The sequence below is a fragment of the Lagenorhynchus albirostris genome, chromosome 14, assembly GCF_949774975.1.
Source record: "Lagenorhynchus albirostris chromosome 14, mLagAlb1.1, whole genome shotgun sequence".
NCBI lineage: Eukaryota > Metazoa > Chordata > Mammalia > Artiodactyla > Delphinidae > Lagenorhynchus > Lagenorhynchus albirostris.
Genome location: NC_083108.1, coordinates 28,894,573 through 28,917,453, shown reverse-complemented (window position 1 = coordinate 28,917,453; position 22,881 = coordinate 28,894,573). Strand labels below are relative to the sequence as shown.

The following is a 22,881-nucleotide window of genomic DNA, read 5'->3' as shown; positions in this document are numbered from 1 at the left end:
ACACTCTTGTATTGTTCCTGACCTTAGAGGAAATGCTATCAGTTTTTCACCATTGAGAATGATGTTTACTGTGGTTTTGTCACATATGGCCTTTATTATGTTGAGACAGGTTCCCTTTATGCCTACTTTCTGGAGAGTTTTTAGCACAAGTTGGTGGTGAATTTTGTCAAAGGCTTTTTCTGCATTTATTGAGATGAGCATATGGCTTTTATTTTGCAATTTGCTGATGTTGTGTATCACACTGATTGATTTGTGTATATTGAAAAATCCTTGCATCCCTGGGATAAATCCCACTTGATCATGGTGTATGATCCTTTTAAAGTATTGTTGGATTTGGCTTGCTGGTATTTTGTTGAGGATTTTTGTGTCTATGTTCATCTGTGGTATTGGCCTGTAATTTTCCTTTTTTGTGTGATATATTTGTCTGGCTTCAGTATCAGGGTGATGGTGGCCTCATACATTGTGCTTGGATGTATTCCTTCCTCTGCAGTTTTTTGGATGAGTTTCAGAAGGGTAGCTGTTAACTCTTTCCAAAATGTTTGATAGAATTCACCTGTGAAGCCATCTGGTCCTGGACCTTTGTTTGTTGGAAGATTTTTAATCACAGTTTCAATTTCGGTACTTGTGATTGGTCTGTTCACATTTTCTATTTCTTCCTGATTCAGTCTTGGAAGGTTGTGCCTTTCTAAGAATTTTCCATTTCTTCTACTTTGTTCCTTTTTGGCATATCATTCCTTGCAGTAGTCTCTTATGATCCTTTGCACTTCTGTGGTGTTCATTGTGAATTCTTTTTCATTTCTAATTTTATTGGTTTGAGTGTTCTCCCTTTTTTTCTTGGTGAGTCTGACTAACAGTTTACCAATTTTATTTATCTTCTCAAAGAACCAAATTTTAGCTTCCTTGATCTTTGCTATTGTTTTCTTTGGCTCTATTTCATTTAGTTCTGCTCTGAACTTTATGATTTCTATCCTTCTACTAACTTTGTGTTTTGTTTGTTCTTCTTTCTCTCGTTGCTTTGGGTGTAAGTTTAGGGTTTTATTTTATTTTATTTTATTTTATTTTTTGCAGTATGCGGACCTCTCACTGTTGTGGCCTCTCCCGTTGTGGAGCACAGGCTCTGGACACGCAGGCTCAGCAGCCATTGCTCACGGGCCTAGCTGCTCTGCGGCATGTGGGATCTTCTCGGACTGGGGCACGAACCCATGTCCCCTGCATCGGCAGGCAGATTCTCAACCACTGCGCCATCAGGGAAGCCCAAGTTTAGGTTTTTTATTTGAGATTTGTCTTGTTTCTTGAGGTAAGATTATAGTGCTGTAAACATCCCTCTTAGAACTGTTTTTGCTGAATCCCATAGGTTTTGGATCATTATGTTTTCATTGTCATTTGTCTCTAGGTATTTTTTATTTCTTCTTTGATTTCTTCAGTGATCCACTGGTTATTTAGTAACATATTGTTTAGTCTCCATGTGTTTGTGTTTTTTACCTGTTTTTTTCTCCTGTAATTGATTTCTAATCTGTGGCCAGAAAGATGCTTGATATGTTTTCAATTTCCTTAAATTTACCAAGGCTTGATTCATGAACCAAGATGTGATCTATCCTGGAGAATCTTCCATGAGCATTTGAGAAGAAAATGTGTTCTGCTTCTTTCAGACAGAATATTCTATAAATATCGATTAAATCTATCTGGTTTAATATGTCATTTAAGGCTTGTGTTTCCTTATTAATTTTCTGTCTGGGTGATCTGTCCATTGGTATAAATGGGTTGTTAAAGTCCCCCACTATTATTGTGTCAATTTCTCCGTTTATGGCTGTTAGCATTTGCTGTATACATTGAGGTGCTCCTCTTTTGGGTGCATATATATTTACAATTGTTATATCTTCTTCTTGGATTGATCCCTTGATCATTATGTAATGTCTTTCTTTGTCTCATGTAATAGTCTTTATTTTAAAGTCTATTTTGTCTGAGATGATAATTGCTACTCCAGCTTTCTTTTGATTTCCATTTACATGGAATATCATTTTTCAGTCCCTCATTTTCAGTCTGTATGTGTCCCTAGAACTGAAGTTGTTCTTTTGTAGGCAGCATATTTATTGGTCTTGTTTTTGTATCCATTCAGCCAGTCTATGTCTTTTGGCTGGAGCATTAAACCATTTACATTTAAGGTAATTATCAATGTGTATGTTCCTTTTGCCATTTTCTTATTTGTTTGGGGCTGTTTTTGTAGATTATTTTTCTTCCCTTCCTCCTGTGTTCTCTTCTTTTGTGGTTTTATGATCATCTTTAGTGCTGTGTTTATGTTGCTTTTTCTTTTTTGTGTCTGTATCTATTGTAATTTTTAGTTGGCATTTCCCATAAGATTTTGATAAAGCAGTCTACATATATACATGATTGTTTTAAGTTGCTGGTCTCTTAATTTCAAATTCAATTCCCATTTCCTGCATTTGTACTCTCTTCTTCTCATGGTTGCTAGTTTTGACATCATATTTGTGTATGGATGATTTCCTTCTTTCACTGTATGTTTGCCTTTACCAGCGAGCTTTCCCATTTGTGATTCTCTTGGCTTTCTTTGTGGCCTCTTTTTTTACCCCTCTACCTAGAAAAGTTCCTTTATAATTTGTTGTAATGCCAGTTTTGTGGTGCTGAATTATCCTAGCTTTTGCTTGTCTGTAAAGCTTTTGATTTCTAAGTCAAATCTTAATGAGAGCCTTGCTTGGTAGAGTATTCTTCTTTGTAGGTTTTTCCCTTTCATCACTTTAAACATATCACGTCACTCCCTTCTCTCCTGCAGAGTTTCTGCTGTAAAATCCACTGATAACCTTATGGGGATTCCCTTGCATGTTATTTGTTGCTTTTCCCTCGTTACTTTTAATATTTTTTCTTCGTATTTAATTTTTGTTAGTTTGATTTGTATGTGTCTTGGCATGTTCCTCCTTGGGTTTATCCAGTATGGGACTCTCTGCACTTCCTGGACTTGGATGACTATTTTCCCCTGTAAAGGAAGTTTTTGACTATAATCTCTTCAAATATTTTCTCAGGCCCTTTCTCTTTTTCCTCTTCTTCTGGGACCCCTATAATTCAAATGTTGGTACATTTAATGTTGCCCCAGATGTCTCTGAGACTCTCTTCTTTTCTTTTCATTCTGTTTTCCCTATTCTGTTCTGCTGCAGTAATTTCTACCAACCATTCTGTCTTCCAGCTCACTTATCCATTCCTCTGCCTCATTTTTTCTACTATTGATTCATTCCAGTGTATTTTTCATCTCAGTTATTCTATTGTTTATCTCTGTTTGTTTGTTCTTTAGTTCTTCTAGGTCTTTTTTTTTTAACATCTTTATTGGAGTATAATTGCTTTACAATTGTGTGTTAGTTTCTGCTTTATAACAAAGTGAATCAGTTATACATATACATATGTTCCCATATCTCTTCCCTCTTGTGTCTCCCTCCCTCCCACCCTCCCTATCCCACCCCTCTAGGTGGTCACAAAGCACCGAGCTGAACTCCCTGTGCTATGCGGCTGCTTCCCACTAGCTATCTGTTTTACGTTTGGTAGTGTATATATGTCCATGCCACTCTCTCACTTTGTCCCAGCTTACCCTTCCCCCTCCCCATATCCTCAAGTCCATTCTCTAGTAGGTCTGTGTCTTTATTCCCGTCTTACCCCTAGGTTCTTCATGACCTTTTTTTTTTCTTAGATTCCATATATATGTGTTAGCATACGGTATTTGTTTTTCTTTTTCTTACTTACTTACTTCTCTTTCTTACTTACTTCACTCTGTATGACAGACTCTAGGTCCATCCACCTCACTACAAATATCTCAATTTCGTTTCTTTTTATGGCTGAGTAATATTCCATTGTATATATGTGCCACATCTTCTTTATCCATTCATCTGTTGATGGACACTTTGGTTGCTTCCATGTCCTGGCTATTGTAAATAGAGCTGCAATGAACATTTTGGTACATGACTCTTTTTGAATTATGTTTTTCTCAGGGTATATGCCCAGTAGTGGGATTGCTGGGTCGTATGGTAGTTCTGTTTTTAGTTTTTTAAGGAACCTCCATACTGTTCTTCATAGTGGCTGTATCAACTTACATTCCCACAAACAGTGCAAGAGTGTTGTTCCCTTTTCTCCACCTTCTAGGTCTTTGTTAAACATTTCTTGTATCTTCTTGATCCGTGCCTCCATTCTTTTTCTGAGATCTTGGATCATCTTTACTCTCATTACTCTGAATTATTTTTCAGCTAGATTGGTTATCTCCTCTTCCTTTAGCTGTCCTTGTAGGTTTTTTTCTTGCTCCTTCATCTGCAACTACTTCTTTGTTGTAACACTTTGTTTAACTTACTATGTTTGTGGTCTCCTTTCTGCAGGCTGCAGGATCATAGTTCCTTTTGCTTCTGGGTGTCTGCCCCCTCGTGGGTGAGGTTGGCCCAGAGGTTTGTGCCATTATCTCCTTGAAAGGGGGTTTGACTGGTGTTGTGTTGTCCAGAGCCTGCCCTGGATACTGAGCAGGGCCCCTGCTTTGCTCTGTGGTTGTCACTGCCCTGTCATGGCCAGGGTCTGCTCCTTATTATTTGGAGTAGAGGCCCCCAGATCTGTTTTTACGTGTGTTTCTTATCTGTGGTGTGAAGTAGGTGGGATTGGAGCACTCCCACTTGGAGAAAAGCCACTGAGTATTCCTCCTATGTTGTCTCCTTTCTCCTGTTGTACAGGCTTACAAAGTACACTATTATTGGCACTGCTCTTAGTCTCATCTTACCTGTAGGTATGATGGCAATTGGCCCTGGTGACTCTCAGACATTGTTTTCACTGTGCCACCAGTGCAGATTCACTGAGGTCAGGTCCCAGGACTGTAGTAGTCATGCACCTGGACACACTGTGGGAGCTATGGAGGCATCTCAGACTCTGGCCTGGCCCAACCCTCATGTGAACATGTCCACAAAGCCCACAGCTGCTAAAGCCAGACCTTTTCCAACTGCAGGAGCACTTGTTGTCCTTTTGGATGTTTCATAGGTGCTGAATTTAGGAAGCTGTAAGGGGAAGTGTAATTCCATGGTTTATGCACCCGTAGGGAAAGAGTTCAGCCCTTCTTCTGCTGTCTCACAGCCCCGGGGCTCAGCTGTGGTTTCAGCCCCACTTCTTCATGTGTTCCTGCCATGGAGTCTGCTCTTGAGGTTGCCAGAGCAAATGAGCCTATCAGGCAGGAAGGAGCCAAGGCAGCAATTGGGGCAAGTGGGCCACCCAGGCAGGAGGATGCTGGGGTAGTGATTGGAATGTGTGAGCTTGTCTGGGAGCAATCGGAGCAAGTGTGTCACTCAGGCACGGTGGGGGGAGAGGGGAGGAGGTGATGGCAGGGCACATGACCCAGCTCCAGTAGAAGCCCTCTCTAGTGCCTGTGGAGGCAGGAGCCAGAGCATGAGAAGAAAGGCTGCAATGGCAGCCTTGCCCTTAGTGTATCACTCAACAATGGTGTTTCCTTTCTGTGGCAATCTGGGCTTCCTCCATGAGCATTTCCCTTTGTGGAGTTCCTCATTCACGTCTCCTCACAGACAACAGCAATCCCTTCATCCAGTCTGCTCTCCAAACACCACGTTCCAGCACCCAGCCCCCGTGCACATTTGTGGACACCCATCTGAGGCTGGAGTACACAGGGCCGAGGCATGGACCATCTGTATAGGTCTCAGTCTGTCTTGTCTGTCACCAACCAGTTGCTGTGTTCTCCTCTGGGCCCCTAAAGTTCACTTTCTGTCCCAGTTGATCTTCCCACCAGTAAGGGGGATTTCCCAGATGTGAGAACTTCTCCTCACCTTCAGCTCCCTGCCAGGGGAGCAGGTCTCATCCTGCTTCCTCTCCTCTTCCTTTTCCCTTCTTTCTTTCATCCTATTCAGTTACATGGGGATCTTTCTTGTCCTTTTAGGTGTCTGAGGTCCTCTGCTAGTGTTCATCAGGTGTTCTGTGAGAATTGTTCCATTTGTAGATGTATTCTTGATGCATTTGTGCATGAGAGATGAACTCCATGTCCTCCTACTCCACCATCTTGGAATGTCTGAAAGACTTTAAGTTTTAAGTTGACTGTTTTGTATTTTATTTTTCATGTAATGGGCCATTATGAATTTTCAGTTGTTCTCAACATTCCCTCTCTTACAATCTCACCTGTTTTCACGGCTTCAGCCAACATCTCCAAACAAATAATTCTACAGTCTTTATCTCCATTTCACTTACCCTCATAAATTTTCACTTTGTATTTTCAATTGCTTGATGGATATTTTCATCTGGGTGCTCTTACAGTACTTCAAGCTTTTAAGTTAAAGTTTTAATCTTATATCCCAAATCAGCTCTTTTTCTAGACTTTACTATTTTCCCTATCTAGCACTTTTTCTGTGACCCAGGTCCAAAACCTGGAAGTCAACTTTGACTCCTTTTTCTCCTCGTGACCCATCCAAGTCCAACTAAACTGTAGTTCAGGAACTTATCGTTGAGTACCTGCTTTGGGCTATAGTCTTCTTGACTTGCCAGCTCTTATTATACTCATCTAAGGATAATTCTCTTGAAGGTATCCTATGGGGATGCCTATAATAATGAGGTGGAAGGGAAATTAACTAAAAGAAGAATGAGGCTAATGTTACAGATACATCAAGAAGGATCATGAGAATGGATAAAAAATCTCACAGATGACTTTAAGAAAGATATAGCAGCAGAGTAGTGAGAACAGTGGTAGTGGATGCATGACGATAAAGTGTTATAAGGGTGTGGTATGAAAGTCATGTCTGGAAATACAATATCTTGAGGATATGAGGAAAAGGCAATACTAGGACTGGGCAGTAAGAGTGGGGCAAACCTTTACATATGTATGATTATAAAACATGTTGATTGGCACTAGACTGTCCAGATTCAAATCCCAGTACCGTTATTCCCCACCAGCTCCCTGACCTTAGGCACACAGAGATTACTTCTCTGTCCCTCAGTTTCTTCATGTCTAAAATGGAGATTAATAATACATACCTCAAGGGTTATTGTGAGGATTAAATAAGTTTATATAGATAGAGCACTACTGTGAAGACAGACCCAAATAAGAGCTGCTTCTCTCAAGAAAAAAGTACTTCTGTAGTCTGAGCCAGAGGACCTGAGGCATTTTTCTGAATAATATCGGGCATAAGCCTTCTTTTAAAAACTAAATCAGGGATTGCCTCATAAATGGACTTGCCTTGGTGTTGCTACATGTATGGTGCAACCCCAAATGACTACATGGTGTTGATAAGGTACAGATATTTCATGAAGTGTATTATCAAAGGTGATTCCTTTTTTTTTAAAGGAGCTTGAACAAGAGTCTTTATCTGTGATTGGATTTAGTCTGTCTCCTGTTATAATTTGTACCTATTAATTTATTATAACAAAGCAAATTTTCCTAAACATCTAAACTGTGTCAGGCTCTGTGCTCAATGCAAAATAGAGTATCAAAAACTATGATACACAATCTCTGAATTTACAACACAGTCAAGACATAGTTAAGGGGAGAAAAAATAGCACAGATACTATGTAAATCAAAATATAAAACAGAATTTTGATGGAAAGCGAGAGGTACAATGTCTGCAGCATCTGAGGCCTATGACCCTGTTTTTCTGAATCTGTCTAGGGTGCCCTAGGTGGCAGAGGCTGACCCCCATGGTGGTCATGCTCCATGTCATGTTGGGATCCAGGATGCCACACAGCATTGCTTAGGGTATTGATGTATGTGGTAAAGCACATGTGGACATACATGAAATCTATTTTTCTCAAGAATTCTTTGGAAGGTAGAGTCTCAGACTATGGCCTGATCTACAATCCCAGGCTCAAGTCCTGCACTCCTGATCCTGAGACAGATAGAGAGATACAACAAAGAATCCTTGAGCGGAAGTACTCATCAGGGATGAAGGGAACTACTCTCTGGTGTTGAGATTTGCTGATTTCCTTTGCACAATCCCACATTTTTGGTGTATAATTGAGTTGCCATGTTTTGGTGAAGGACTCAGATATCTTTGACAGTGTTAGGCACAGCACAACTCTTGATGAGATGATCTCTATGAGCATTAGAAAAAGGTAGCTGAGGGCAGGCGCAGGAGTCAACCTTCACTGGGAAACACTACATCAGGTTTGCCAAAGCGGTACCATAACAATTGCAAAGTCCATGCACTCTACATCACGGCAGGGATGGTGAGTGACATACCAAAACTGCTGCCTCATCCATGAAAGAAGAGAAAAAAGGAGAAAGAGAAGAATATAATGAAAGGTCTAATCTCAAAACACAAACCAAAAAGAATCAGGTTCAATTGCCATCCTCTCTCCCCAGTCTCTATGTCTCAGACAAGAGCAGCTTTTCTCATTTTTCTGATCTTAGTGGCCTTAGGGATCTACATTCCAGCTGTCTTTTGACTCTGCCATTTGTGAGAGCAAAGTACTATCCAGAATAATGTGGATGAGTATGGAAAAGGAAACAATATATTTGGCTTGGATTTCTATATTTTTCACAATCATTAACCAAAATAAACTAAGGAATGTTAATACACACACACACACACACACACACACACACACACGCACACACACATATATATATATTTAAGTTTAATCAAGGTTATAAAATGGAATGAATCTCATATTGTGAAACGTGAATAGTAACCAAAATTATCTCCTCCTTCCAGGCATTCAAAGTACAGTGTCCAGTTCCTGGACCACAGCCTCTGACTCCTTCCCCTCTTGCCTTCTCCCTCTTGTTTCCATATTCATGTCACTTTGGCAGGACAGTTTCCCAGGACACTTAAGTCAGGAAGGCCCTCTGTCTTAGCAAAAGAGCCATCATATACTCCTTCAATACTTGCTTATCATTTTCCCTCTTTGCTAAATCTTAAGTGTTAGTAGGTAAAGGGTCTGCTATGTTCACATGTATATAACCTGAACACAATAGTGCCTAGCACACAACAGGTTTTCAATTTATTGAATAAATTAGCAGATTATTATCAGATTCTCAAGAATGAGATCCAGTCTGCAAGGATGACATTACAAAGACGAAAAAATATGTTTTAAGTTCTCAAAACTTCAAAGTCTTAGTGAAGGTGGGAGGGAAATATGCATAAGATGAATTATAAGATAGAGTTATGAAGAGTTTAATAGGCACACATAGTGCTGTTGAAAGTCTGAAAAAAGATATCAATCCTGCCAGAAGGGTCGGGGTAGTCTTCACAGAGGAGTTAAGGACTTTGCTGAGTTTTAAGAGATAGGAGGAACACATTATTTAGCTAGCAGAGAGTAAAGCAAGAGGATTAGAAATATGAGTAGTGTAGTGAACAGTAGATTAAATTAGAGCTCAGAGCTACTTTGAATTTCAGCCTTTGTTTTATCTACAGGAAGTCACAGCCAGAGCATATTGTCACGAGTTGAAGTCTAAATTGCTTTAAGATCACAAGTTCCCAAAGGGAAAGGACCATGCCTTTGGTGTGTTCTCTCAGAATTTCATGCCTGCTGCACTGTAGGTGTTCAATAAATATTTAATAATAATGAGTTGATTAATTGAGAGCATTCATGTTCCATATGCATGGGTAGAGCCTTCTTTTCATTTTAATTATATTGCTTTAATCATCATTAAATAGTATTTCTTAGACAGCAGTTTGATTCATTGTTAAACACACAAGCTGCCTAAGTTCCCAACCTTAAGGTAAATAGCAATATCAGAGAATAATCCTCTTTACACTGTTGATATATGACTTTGTGACACTGCCTATATAAAATGGAAACAGTGGAATTCTGGAAGGGTACTTATGGAGAGATAGCATCTGAATGGATGTTAGAAAGGACTTGTGAAACTGGGGAGGTATTTTTAAAACACAACTCAGATTGTATTGCTCTCCTTTGTAAAACTCCCCATAGCTTCTGATAGTTTAGCTTTGTGATTATTGTAGTGCAGGGGTCTCAAATTGAGACCAAAGTGTAGATGTTAAACATGTGTTATGAGATTAGACAGATCTCTCAGAATTAGAGTTTGTGTGATAAATTTCAAAAAATGCTGTTGTCCCCTACCTCCAGCCATGTTTTGGCACGTGGAAATGTGAACCCAAATTTGCTAGAAATTCTAATTTTTCAACATAAACTGGATATCTAAAATTTCAAGTGAAATCTAATTTTGAAAAGTTGGACCAAATTTATAAAATACAGTTTATGCCAAGCAAAATATATCTGCATGATAGTACTATCAACTAGCTGAAATTTGCCTCCTTTGGGATAAAACCTAGGCCAATCTACAATTGGTGTCAGTTAACTTTATGTCATGATTTCTGGCATAGGGTTTAAAACTGTAGGAAATGTAATCAGTGTTGTGAAAAGCAAATGCTCAAGTCAAAGGGCTAAATATATAAGTGGGAAGTATAGAAAGTAGTATCAAGGCCTAAGGATAGAAGATTAAGGCAGGAGAGCTCTGTGGAACCTACAGTACATCACAGCAGCAAAAAGTGGTCCATGATGCTATAGATTCCTTAGTAACTTTCTAAAGCAAAAAGCCAATCTAATGAAAATGCCTTCCTTCAGTACTTAACATGCATGGTCTCTAACCAGGCAACTTCATCATTAATATTCATATATGAAGAGGCAAAATAACTAAGAAGGAGTAAGAGCATACTATTAACCGAATTCTCAAAATAGTATTCATCTCTTCATAGTGTCAAGTGGAAATATTGGTCATAAGGAATACAGGCTTACTGAGTGGGGTACAAAAGTTTACTTCTTGGTGAGTGTCCCCAAAAAGAAACCTCTAGCACTTGGGAAACAAGACATAAATACTTAACATAATTAGATATTAATATTAAAGAATATCTGAAGCAAATTTAAAATGAGAGGTATGTCCAGTCAACAGTGGGGAATTTCAGAAGCTCAGAAAAGCTTTCAGAAAGGAGGCAGTACTTAAATGAAGAATGGATTCATACAGTCTTCATTGATTCATTAATTCAACAAATATTTATGAAATGCTAGACATTGTTCTATATATTGGAGATATAATAGAGAAGAAAATAATATCTTCATGGAGTTTATATTCCAGTGTATAAAAATAAACAATAGAGCTTCCCTGGTGGTGCAGTGGTTGAGAGTCCGCCTGCCGATGCAGAGGACACGGGTTCGTGCCCCGGTCCAGGAAGATCCCACATGCCGCGGAGCAGCTAGGCCCGTGAGCCATGGCCGCTGAGCCTGCACGTCTGGAGCCTGTGTTCCGCAACGGGAGAGGCCACAACAGTGAGAATCCCGCGTACCGCAAAAATAAGTAAATAAATAAATAAACAATAAACATGTTGACAAATAAATAATTTCGGGTATTTATTCATGCTGCAAAGAAAATAAAAGACAATAGAAGGGACTGGTGTGGTATTGGAGCTTAGGCATCTCTTAAGGCGTTTATGACCTATGTGATGGAAAGGACCCAGAAGGTAAAGGTCTTAGAGGAAAGCATCTCACAAAGAAAGAATAGAATAAAAGGAGGGAATGAGTTTAGTGGGTTAAAGAAAGGAGGTAGGAGAGGATAGAGTTATGAGATGACATTAGAAAGGTAGTCTAGGATCATCCAGCAGCATCTAGAGACATAGTAAGGGTTGGAGTTTTGTTCTATTTTTAATAGACAGCCATTGGAGTGCATTAGGCAGAGGAGAAATATGATATGAATAATATATGTATATATATATATATATATTTTTTTTTTTTTGCTGTACATGGGCCTCTCACTGTTGTGGCCTCTCTCGTTGCGGAGCACAGGCTCCGGACGCGCAGGCTCAGTGGCCATGGCTCACGGGCCCAGCTGCTTCACGGCATGTGGGATCTTCCCGGACCGGGGCACGAACCCCTGTCCCCTGCATCGGCAGGCAGACTCTCAACCACTGCGCCACCAGGGAAGCCCTATGAATAATATTTTTAAAGAGCACACTGACAGTTATATGTAAAATTGACTTGAAGGACAAAGAATAGAAGTAGATAGACTTCCTAGAAAATGAGTGCACCAGGCAAGCAATTAAAATGTCCTGACTTTTATTTTAACAGTGATGAATTTTATACAAGTTCTATGACAAATAAATAAGATGGGACCATGAAAGAGAGGATTTTGAATGCCAGCTTTGGGGAATTAATTCAATTCTTAAGAGAGCACTGAGGTTCCTGACCACAGGATTGGTGTGACAGTAGAGAAATAATTTTCTTGACTGTTTATTACTTATTTCACTCCCTTAGAAAATAAATTTTATGAGGAAATTTGTCTTATTCTCCAGGACCCCAGTATGATCACTAGCATCACCACAAAACTATATAAGTATATTAAAGACAGGCACGATGCTAATTTGACTTTGAACACAGTTGTTAGCACAGAGTAGGTTCTCAAAGAGTGATGAATAAGTATATGAATGAACAATGTATTGGATGAAACAAATTGGATTTAATGGAGAGATAATAGAAATGTAACAGGCAATGAGATTGCTACAATAATACAGATTTGAAGAGCAAAGGGACTAAACTAATGAAAGAACAAATGGAGTAAAGGAAAATAAAACAATCTATATTTTGAAGAGAATCAACAAAACTTGGAAAGAGTGGTGGCCCACTGATCATAAAAGATAAAATTTGAGCAAGAGGTAAAAGATAACTGTAGCAGATATGGCAGATAAGCATGGCATATCCATTCCACACACACCCCCACTCCATGCTCTTTCCAGTTTGCTATCCTAGTCTATAGAGATAGGAAAACTGAAAATCACATTTCCCTGACACCCTTGCATCTGGGGTTCTGGGTGGATAGAGATTTTCACTGATGTATTTGCATGATATATGAAAGCAGAATTGAAGTGAAGGCCACACTGCTTGCTTTTGACATTTTGCTGGCAAACACAGCCATGGAGGTATTTGGATTTTTTATGTCAGCTTTTAACAGCAGTTTCAGGGTCTAATCAATTTGCTTCATGGTCGTCTAGAGTCAGAGAGCAGGGCTTCTTTTTTGCTGATGCAGATTATAGCAGGTTTAGTTGTGGTCCCAGGGCTAACAACAGTAATGGTTTCTGAGTTATAGCAGTTTGCAGATGATGGTGACTTTCAGGTCATGTCAGCACATGGGTATGGTAGTATTGGCTACCATGAAAAAGCAGCAGCTTACTTGGCAGGCAAATACAGTATGATGGTCTTGGGGGTTATTCTTGAAAGATCAATATATCAATATATTTTATTTTATTTTATATTTATTTATATATATTTATATATTTATTTATATATTTATTTATTTATATATTTTATTTATTCAACTTTTGGAGTGATTCTATAAGTTATGTATTACCCTGAAAGATAAGGAGAAGACATTTTCTTTCCTTAGATGAGCTGAAATAGGCAGTATGATAAGAGGGAAGCAAAGCCAAGATAGGATAAGAAGACTTCAGCACACATCCACAGAGCAATAAGCAAGTATAAATGAATTAACATCTTGGGAACTGAGAACAGAAGATGGCTGCACCATCAAGGAGGGCACAGGAAGCAGTCAGTGCCCTGATAAGAAGTGAGAGCCTCCAATAGGCTCACTGAAAACAGAAAGATCCATTGGAAAGCATTCCCATAACTGTTTAGGTGACTTTGAATGGTCTGTATACATGTTTCGAACATTGTCAAAAAGAGGAAGCATGGGATTACGCCACTGGATACAGTGCCTGTTTTGTTTGTGAGCCAAGACTCCAGGGGCAGGTGCCAGCATAAAACAGCAGAAATGAATGGAAACACACACTAGGTACAACAAAATACAGGGCATCCTGGAGGCTGCTGTTAGAAATAGAGGGGCAAAAATGCTTTCCCCACAGAATCTGAATGGTCTAGGAAAATCCCAGAGTGAGCTGTTGGAAATAGTTTTTTCAATGGAACATCATAATGATTTGCAGAGTCATGGAACTATCTTGGGTGTAGTAATGTCCTGGGTTTCCAGACAGCTCTCGGCAAACTTAGACCAAAGATTAGATAAGAAAGAGTACAATAAAGTAGAATAGAAAAAAGGGAGAGATATACATGACCATGAATCTGTGGGAGTATTTTGCAAATGTTTATAATTTTTTTTCATTTAATTCATTTGTTATGCATTTATCCTTTTTCTGTATTTTCACGCTGACATATTTCACAAAGCACATAAGAAATAGTTATGTATGGCAGTGCTTGAGGACAAGACGGTGGGGTAGAAAGAATTGAGTTCACCTCCTCTCACAAAAACACCAAAATCACAACTAACTGCTAAACAACAATCAACAAAAAAAGACTGGAACCTACTAAAAAAGACATTCTACATCCAAAGACAAAGAAGAAACCACAACAAGATGGTAGGAGGGGTGCTTTTTCCATATAATCAAATCCCATACCTGCTTGGTGGGCTACCCACAAACTGGAAAATAATTATATCACAGAGGTTCTCCTACAGGAGTGAGAGTTCTGAGCCCCACTTCAGGGTCCCAAGGCTGGGGGTCTGGCATTGGGAGCATTGGCTCAGAGCATTTGGCTTTGAAGACCAGCAGGGATTCAGTGCAGGAGCTCCACAGGACTGGAGAGTATAAATGCAGGATATTAGAAATACATTTGAAATTAAGAGACCAAAAACTTAAAACAATCTTGTACATATAGAGACTGAGAAAAAACAATGTTTCATGTGCACTGGGGCATAGGACAAAGCAATGATTCCATAGGAGCCTGGGCCAAACCCACCTGTGGGTCTTGGAGGGTCTCCTGGGGAGGCGGAGGCTAGCTATGGCTCATTGTGGGGACAAGGACACTTTAGGCAGAAGCCCCAGGGAGTATTCATTGGCATGAGCTCTCCTGGAGGTTGTCATTTTGGCACCAAGATGTGGCCCCACTCAACAGACTGTGGGCTCCAGTGCAGGGACACCTCAGGCCCAGCAAGCAACAGGGTGGGAACAGAACCTGACTAATCACAGATAGGCTGCCTAAAGTTGCTCTGAGCCCACAGCCACCTCTAAACACACCCCTTGACAAGGCACTGTCTATGAGAGGGACAAGACCCAGCTCCACCCACTAGGGGGCAGTCACTAGTCCCTCCCACCAGGAAGCCTGCACAAGCCCCTGGACCAATCTCACCCACCAGGGGGCAGACACGAGAACCAAGAGGAAATACAGTCCTGCAGCCTGAAGAACAGAGATCACAAACACAGAAAGTTAAACAAAATGAGAACAGCAGAGAAATGTGCTCCAGATGAAGGAATAAGATAAAACCTCAGAATAAGTAAGTGAAGTAGAGATAGGCAATCTAACAGAAAAAGAATTCAGAGTATTGATAGTAAAGACGATCCAAGGTCTCAGAAAAAGAATGGAGTCAGTGACCCAGAAGATACAAGAAATGTTTACTAAAGAGCTAGAAGATTTAAAGAACAAACAGAGTTGAACAATATAATTATGGAAACAAAAAGTACACTAGAAGGAATCAATAGCAGAATAAATGAGGCAGAAGAATGAATAAGTGAACTGGAAGACAGAATGGTGGAAATCACTGCCATGGAACAGAATATAGAAAAAAGAATGAAGATAAATGAGACCAGTTTAAGAGACCTCTGGGACAACATTAAACATGTTAACATGCGCATTATAGGGGTCCCAGAAAGAGAAGAGAGAGAGAAAGGGACTGAGAAAATATTTGAAGAGATAATATCCAAAAACTTCCCTAACATAGGAAAAGAAACACTCGCTCAGGTCCGGGAAACACAGAGAGTTACATACAAGAAAAACTCAAGGAGGAACATGCTGAGACACATATTAATCATGTTGACAAAAATGAAAGACAAAGAGAAAATATTAAAAACAACAAGAAAAAGCAACAAATAATATATAAAGGAATCCCCATAAGTTTATCAGCTGATATTTCAGCAGAAACTCTGCAGGACAGAAGGGAGTATCATGGTATATTTAAAGTGATGAAAGGGAAAAAACTACCACCAAAAATACTCTGCCCAGCAAGGTTATCGTTCAGATTCAACAGAGAAATCAAAAGCTTTACAAACAAGAGCTAAAAACTAAGAGAATTCAGCACCAACAAACCAGTTTTACGACAAATGCTAAAGAATCTTTTCTAGGCAAAAAAGAAAAGGCCACAACTAGAAACAAAAAAATTATGAATTGGAAAGCTCATTGGTAAATGAAAACATACAGTAAATGTAAGAAATCATCCACACACAAATAGGATATCAAAACCAGCAATCATGAGGAGAGTATAAATGCAGGATATTAGAAATACATTTGAAATTAAGAGACCAAAAACTTAAAACAATCTTGTACACATAGAGACTGTGGGAAACACAAGCCAAAAAATCTACGGTAGATACACACATAAAAAAGTAAAAGCTGGGCTTCCCTGGTGGCACAGTGGTTGACAGTCCACCTGCTGATGCAGGGGACACAGGTTCATGCCCCAGTCCGGGAAGATCCCACATGCCATGGAGTGACTGGGCCCGTGAGCCATGGCCACTGAGCCTGCATGTCCCGAGCCTGTGCTCCACAATGGGAGAGGCCACAACAGCGAGAGGCCCACGTACTGAAAAAAGAAAAAAAAAATAGAAGCAGTCAAAACACATCAAATCATGAGAAGAGAACAGAAGAGGAAGGGAAGAAAAAAGACCTACAAATCCAAAACAATTAACAAAATGGGAATAAGAAAATACATATTCATAATTACCTTAAATGAAAATGAATTAAATGGTCCAACCAAAAGACATAGACTGGTTGAATGGATACAAAAATAAGACCCATGTATATACCATCTTCAAGAGACCCACATCAGATCTAGGGACACATACTGACTGAAAGTGAAGGAATGGAAAAAGGTATTCTATGCAGATGTAAATCAAAAGAAAGCTGGAGGAGCAAAACTCATATCAGATAAAGTAGGCTTTAAAATAAAGACTGTTACAAGAGACAAAGAAAGACACTACATAATGATCAAGGGATCAATCAAGAAGATATAACAATTGTAAATATGTATGAACCCAAAATTTGGGTTCATACATAGAAGCACCTCAATATATAAGGCAAATGCTAACAGCCATAAAAGGAGAAATCTACAGTAACACAATAATAGTGGGGATTTTAGCACCCCACTTACATCAATGGACAGATCATCCAGGCAGAAAATCAATAAGGAAACACTGACCTTAAGTGCATTTAATTGATATTTATACAGCATTCCATTTGAAAGCAGCAGAATACACATGCCTCTCAAGTGCACATAGAATATTCTCCAAGATAGATCACATGCTGGGCCACAAAGCAAGCTTCAGTAAATTTATAAAATTTGAATCATATCAAGCATCTTGTCTAACCACAATACTATGAGATTAGAAATAAACTACAAGAAAAAAGCTGTAAAAAACACAACCACATGGAGGTTAAACAACATGTTACTAAACAGCTAATGGATCACTGAAGAATTCAAAGGGGAAATAAAAAAGTACCTAGAGACACACGAAAATGAAAACATAATGATTCAAAACCTATGAGATGCAGGAAAAACAGTATAAGAGGGAAGTTTACAGCAATACTATCTTAATTCAGGAAACAAGAAAAATCTCAAATAAAAAAACCTAACCTTACACTAAAAAATGCTATTTGTCACAACATAGATGGATCTGAAGATTATCATACTACGTGAAGTAAGTCAGACAAAGAAAGGCAAATATCATATAATATCAGTTATATACAGAATCTAAAAACACATGATACAAATGAACTTATTTACAAAACAAAAGCAGACTCACAGACTTAGAGAATGAACTTATAGTTACCAGAGTAAAAGATGGCAGAGGGATAGATTGGGAATTTGTGATTGACATGTACACATGGCTATATTCAAAATAGATAACCAACAAGGTCTTACTGTAAAAAATTTTTTTCATTTAAAAAATTTAAATAGATAAAAAATAAAAGAAACAAACAAAACCCAAAGTTAGTAGAAGAAATCATAAAGGTGAGAGTAGAAATAAATGGAATAGAGACAAAGAAAACAATAAAAAAATCAATGGAACTAAAATCTGCTTCTTTGAAAAGAGAAAACTGATAAATCTTTAGCCAGACTCATCAAGGAAGAGAAAAGAAAGGGCTCAAATAAATAAAATGAGAAATGCAAAAGAAGTTATAAGCCACACCACAGAAATACAAAGGATCATAAGAAACTACTACAAGCAACTATATGCCAATAAAATGGACAATCTGTAAGAAATGGACAAATTCTTAGAAAGGTACAATCTTCCAAGACTGAACCCAGAAGAAATAAAAAATGTGAATAAATAAATCATGAGTACTGAAACTGAAACTGTGATCAAAAATCTTCCAACAAACAAAAGTCCAGGACCAGATGGCTTCACAGGTGAATTCTATCAAACATTTAGAGAAGAGTTAACATCTCTCCTTCTGAAACTATTTACAAAAAGTTACAGAGGAAGGAATACTCCTAAGCTCATTCTATGAGGCCACCATCAGGCCACCCTGATACCAAAACCAGAAAAGATACCACCAGAAAAGAAAATTACAGGCCAATATCACTGATGAACATAGACACAAAAATTCTAAACAAATTACTAGTAAACTGAATCCAACAATATACTAAAAGGATCATCATACTCCATGATCAAGTGGGATTTATCACAGGGATGCAAGGATTTTTCAATATTCACAAGTCAATCACTGCAATACACCACATTAACAAGTTGAAGAATAAAAACCATATGATCACCTCAATCGATGCAGAAAAATTTTGACAAATTCAACACTGATTTATATAATAACTCTCCAGGAAATGGAAAAAGAGGGAACATATCTCAACACAATAAAGGCTTTAAAGGACAAACCTACAGCTAACATCATACTCCATAGTGAAAAGCTGAAAACATTTCCTCTAAGATCAGGAACAAAACCAGGATGTCCACCCACTCTACTTTCATTCAGCATAGTTTTGGAAGTCCTAACCACAACAATCAGAGAAGAAATAAAATAAATAAAAGGAATCCAAATGGGAAAGGAAGTAGTAAAACTGTCACTGTTTGAAGATGACATGATACTATACAGAGAAAATCCTCAAGATGTACCAGAAAACTACTAGAACTCATCAATGAATTTGATAAAGTGGCAGGATACAAAGTTAATGTCCAGAAATCTGTTCCATTTCTATACACTAACAACAAAAGATCAGAAAGAGAAATCAAGGAAATAATCCCATTTACCATTGTATCAAATATAATAAAATACCTAGGAATAAACCTACCTAAGGAGGCAAAAGACCTGTACTCAGAAAACTATAAAATGCTGATGAAAGAAATTGAAAATGACAGAAACAAATGGCAAGATATAACATGTTCTTGGATGGGAAGAATCCACATTATGAAAATGACTATACTACCCAAAGTAATCTACAGTTTTAATGCAATCCCTATCAAACTACCAATGGCATTTTTCACAGAACTAGAACAAAATATTTTACGATTTGTATGGAAACACAAAAGACCACAAATAACTAAAGCAATCTTTAGAAAGAAAAATGGAGCTGGAGGGTCCCTGACTTCAGGCTATACTACAAATTTGTAGTCACTAAAAGAGTATGGCACTGGCACAAAAACAGAAATATAGATCAATGGAACAGGATTGAAAGCATAGAAATGAACCCATGCACCTGTGGTCAATTAATCTATGACAAAGGAGGCAAGAATATACAACGGAGGAAAGATAGTCTCTTCAACAAGTGATGCTGGGAAAACTGGACAGCTACATATAAAAGAATGAAACTAGAACACCCCCTAACACCACACACAAAAATAAGCTCAAAATGGATTAAAGACCTAAATGTAAGCTGGATACTATAAAACTCTTAGCGGAAAACATAGGCAAAACCCTCTTTGATATAAATAGCAGCAAGATCTTTTTTGATCCATCTCCTAGAGTAATGAAAATGAAAACAAAAATAAACAAATGGGACCTAATTAAACTTAAAAGATTTTGTACAGCAAAGCTTAACAAGACAAAAAGACAACTCTCAGAATGAGAAAAAATATTTGCAAATGAAGCAACCGACAAGGGATTAATCTCTAAAATATACAAACAGCTCATGCAGCTCAATATCAAAAAACAAACAACCCAATCAAAAACTGGGCAGAAGATCTAAATAGACATTTCTCCAAAAAAGACACAGATATGGCCAAAAAGCACATGAAAAGATGCTCAACATCACTAATTATTAGAGAAATGCAAATCAAAACTACAATGTGGTATCACCTCACACCGGTCAGAATGACCATCATCAAAAATTTAAAAATAATAAATGCTGGAGAGGTTGTGGAGAAAAGGGAACCCTCCTACACTGTTGATGGGAATGTACATTGTTACAACAACTATGCAGAACATTATGGAGAGTCCTTAATAAACTAAAAATAGAACTACCATTTGATCCACTAATTCCATTCTTGGGCATATATCCAGAGAAACAATAATTCAAAGATACATGCACCTAAATGTTCATTGCAGCACTATTTACAATAGTCTGGACATGGAAGCAACCTAATTGTCCATCAGCAGATGAATGGATAAAGATGTGGTACACAGCTTCCCTGGTGGTACAGTGGTTGAGAATCCACCTTCTAATGCAGAGGACATGAGTTTGAGCCCTGATCAGGGAAGATCTCACATGCCGCAGAGCAACTAAGCCTGTGCGCCACAACTACTGAAGCCCACACACCTAGAGCCCATGTTCCACAACAAGAGAAGACACTGCAATGAGAAGGCTGCGCACTGCAATGAAGAGTAACCCCCACTAGCCGAAACTAGAGAAAGCCCATGTGTAGTAACAAAGACCCCAAACAGCCAAAAATAAATAAATAAAATGAATTTATTTTTTAAAAAAAAGAGATGTGGTACATATATACAATGGAATATTACTCAGCCATAAAAAAGAATGAAATAATGCCATTTGCAGCAACATGACTGGACCAGGAGATTATCAGACTAAGTGAAGTCTGTCAGACAGAGAAGGACAAATATAATATGATACCATTTATATGTGGAATCTAAAAAAATGGTACAGTTGAACTTATTTACAAAACAGAATCAGACTCACAGACTTGGAATACAAACTTGTGGTTACCAAAGGGGAAAGGTCAAGAGGGGGAATAAATTAGGAGTGTGGGATTAACATATACACACTACTATATATAAAATTGATAAAAAAACAGGGACCTACTGTATAGCACAGGGAACTCTAATCAATATTCTGTAATAACTTATAGGGAAAAACAATCTGAAAAGGAATGGATATATGTATAGGTATAACTGAAACGCTTTTCTCTACACCTGAAACCAACACAACATTGGAAATCAACTATACTTCAATATAAAATAAAAGTAAATGAAGTTTAAAATAAACAAATAAATAAATAAGAGTTATGTGTGATGTATTCAGTGATTTTTATACTTTTATTTTTAAAAGTATGAGTTAATTATTGTTATCTTGATCATGTACACAACTTGCATCACCTGTCCTACATCTTTGTCCATCCTCTCACTCTATTGAATTTGTAAGGAACTTTTAATAAAGAAAAAAATGCAAACATCATGTGCTTCACACTCACAGGCATTGTTTTCATATGGAAATTTATTTAAATCATTCATTCAAACATACTCATTGTGACAATCATACCACCTCCATAAATTGTAATGTAAAAGATAACACCCTCTGGTTGATGTTCCCACTTTCAATGACACATCAGCAAAATCTACAGGCCATGGTTATCTGCCAGGCTGTCCGTTTCTGAATCCATTGGGTGGGTTGATTTCACTTGTTCTTTCTAAAGTTGCAGTCTCTGCAGTTCTAAGTAGGGGATAACTACAAGTGTTCTAAAATGCAAGGGAGAGAAAAGTGAAAGTAACTCTTGCAGGGTTCCATCCATGTTAGCATAAAAACACAATTATATTTTTCAGTTTAGAAATTATGAGTTAGCCTAAACATGGTTCCCTAAGCTTCATAGGGTGTATTACAGAATTCTGCACCACGTGGGGGTTGTTCATCTTATTGCCAACTAAAACTTGGCACTTGCCATCTGCCTCTACAAGGATTAAGCCACTGCAGCCACTGACCTTCAACACACCCAGAAAGGAGTTCAAGGTGGAGATCAGAATGAGGCACTCTGTGCTCTGGGAAAAACTGGCAGAAGCTTTCAGAGAGTTACATATTTTTAGAAAATGATTTTATGAGCCCAATTCTTTCATCTCCTCACATCTAGAAGAGCATTAACATCATTAATGGAGACATCTTCTCCTCGAGACTAACAGCAACCTTCTGCAAAAATGTGTACTTGATTGCATTCACCCCCCCCTTCACCAAAATCACATATATACTAACCTTCCCCCTACCTCTTTGAAGCAGTTTCTCAGAGCTATCTGAAATGCTGTCTCCCAGGTTACAGTCTTCATTTTTCCCCAAATAAAACTTAACTCACAACTGTCACGTTGTGTATTTTTTTTCAGTCAACATTATCATAGAAGTTTAGAGGTGGGACAATAAATGTTTGACAAGGTGTTAACAATTCAGATCTCCACATCTACTATTCATGTGGCTCACCATCAACATTTTTCTGAAGTAGCTTTCATATTTCCAAATAATTCAGTGATGACATAGGAACTGCACTGGGAGTGAACTGGTCCTTGTCACATTGGAGAGTCTGTGATTCACTTCTCTCTGAACCACAGAGAAGGGATGTCAAAGCTAGACCTGGGAGTTTAAGCATTTCTGCAAATCGACTTCTTGCAAAGATGACAATAATGATGATTGGTAATGTTATGGTTGAATAATGTTCCCCTAAAATTCAAATGTTGAAATTCTAA

At 38.3% G+C, this 22,881-nt stretch overlaps 1 pseudogene; it reads left to right on the top strand.

Moving 5' to 3' along the window:
• Positions 1 to 5,153: 5,153 nt before the first annotated feature.
• On the top strand, positions 5,154 to 8,421 carry LOC132532185 (malectin-like; annotated as a pseudogene).
• Positions 8,422 to 22,881: the final 14,460 nt, after the last annotated feature.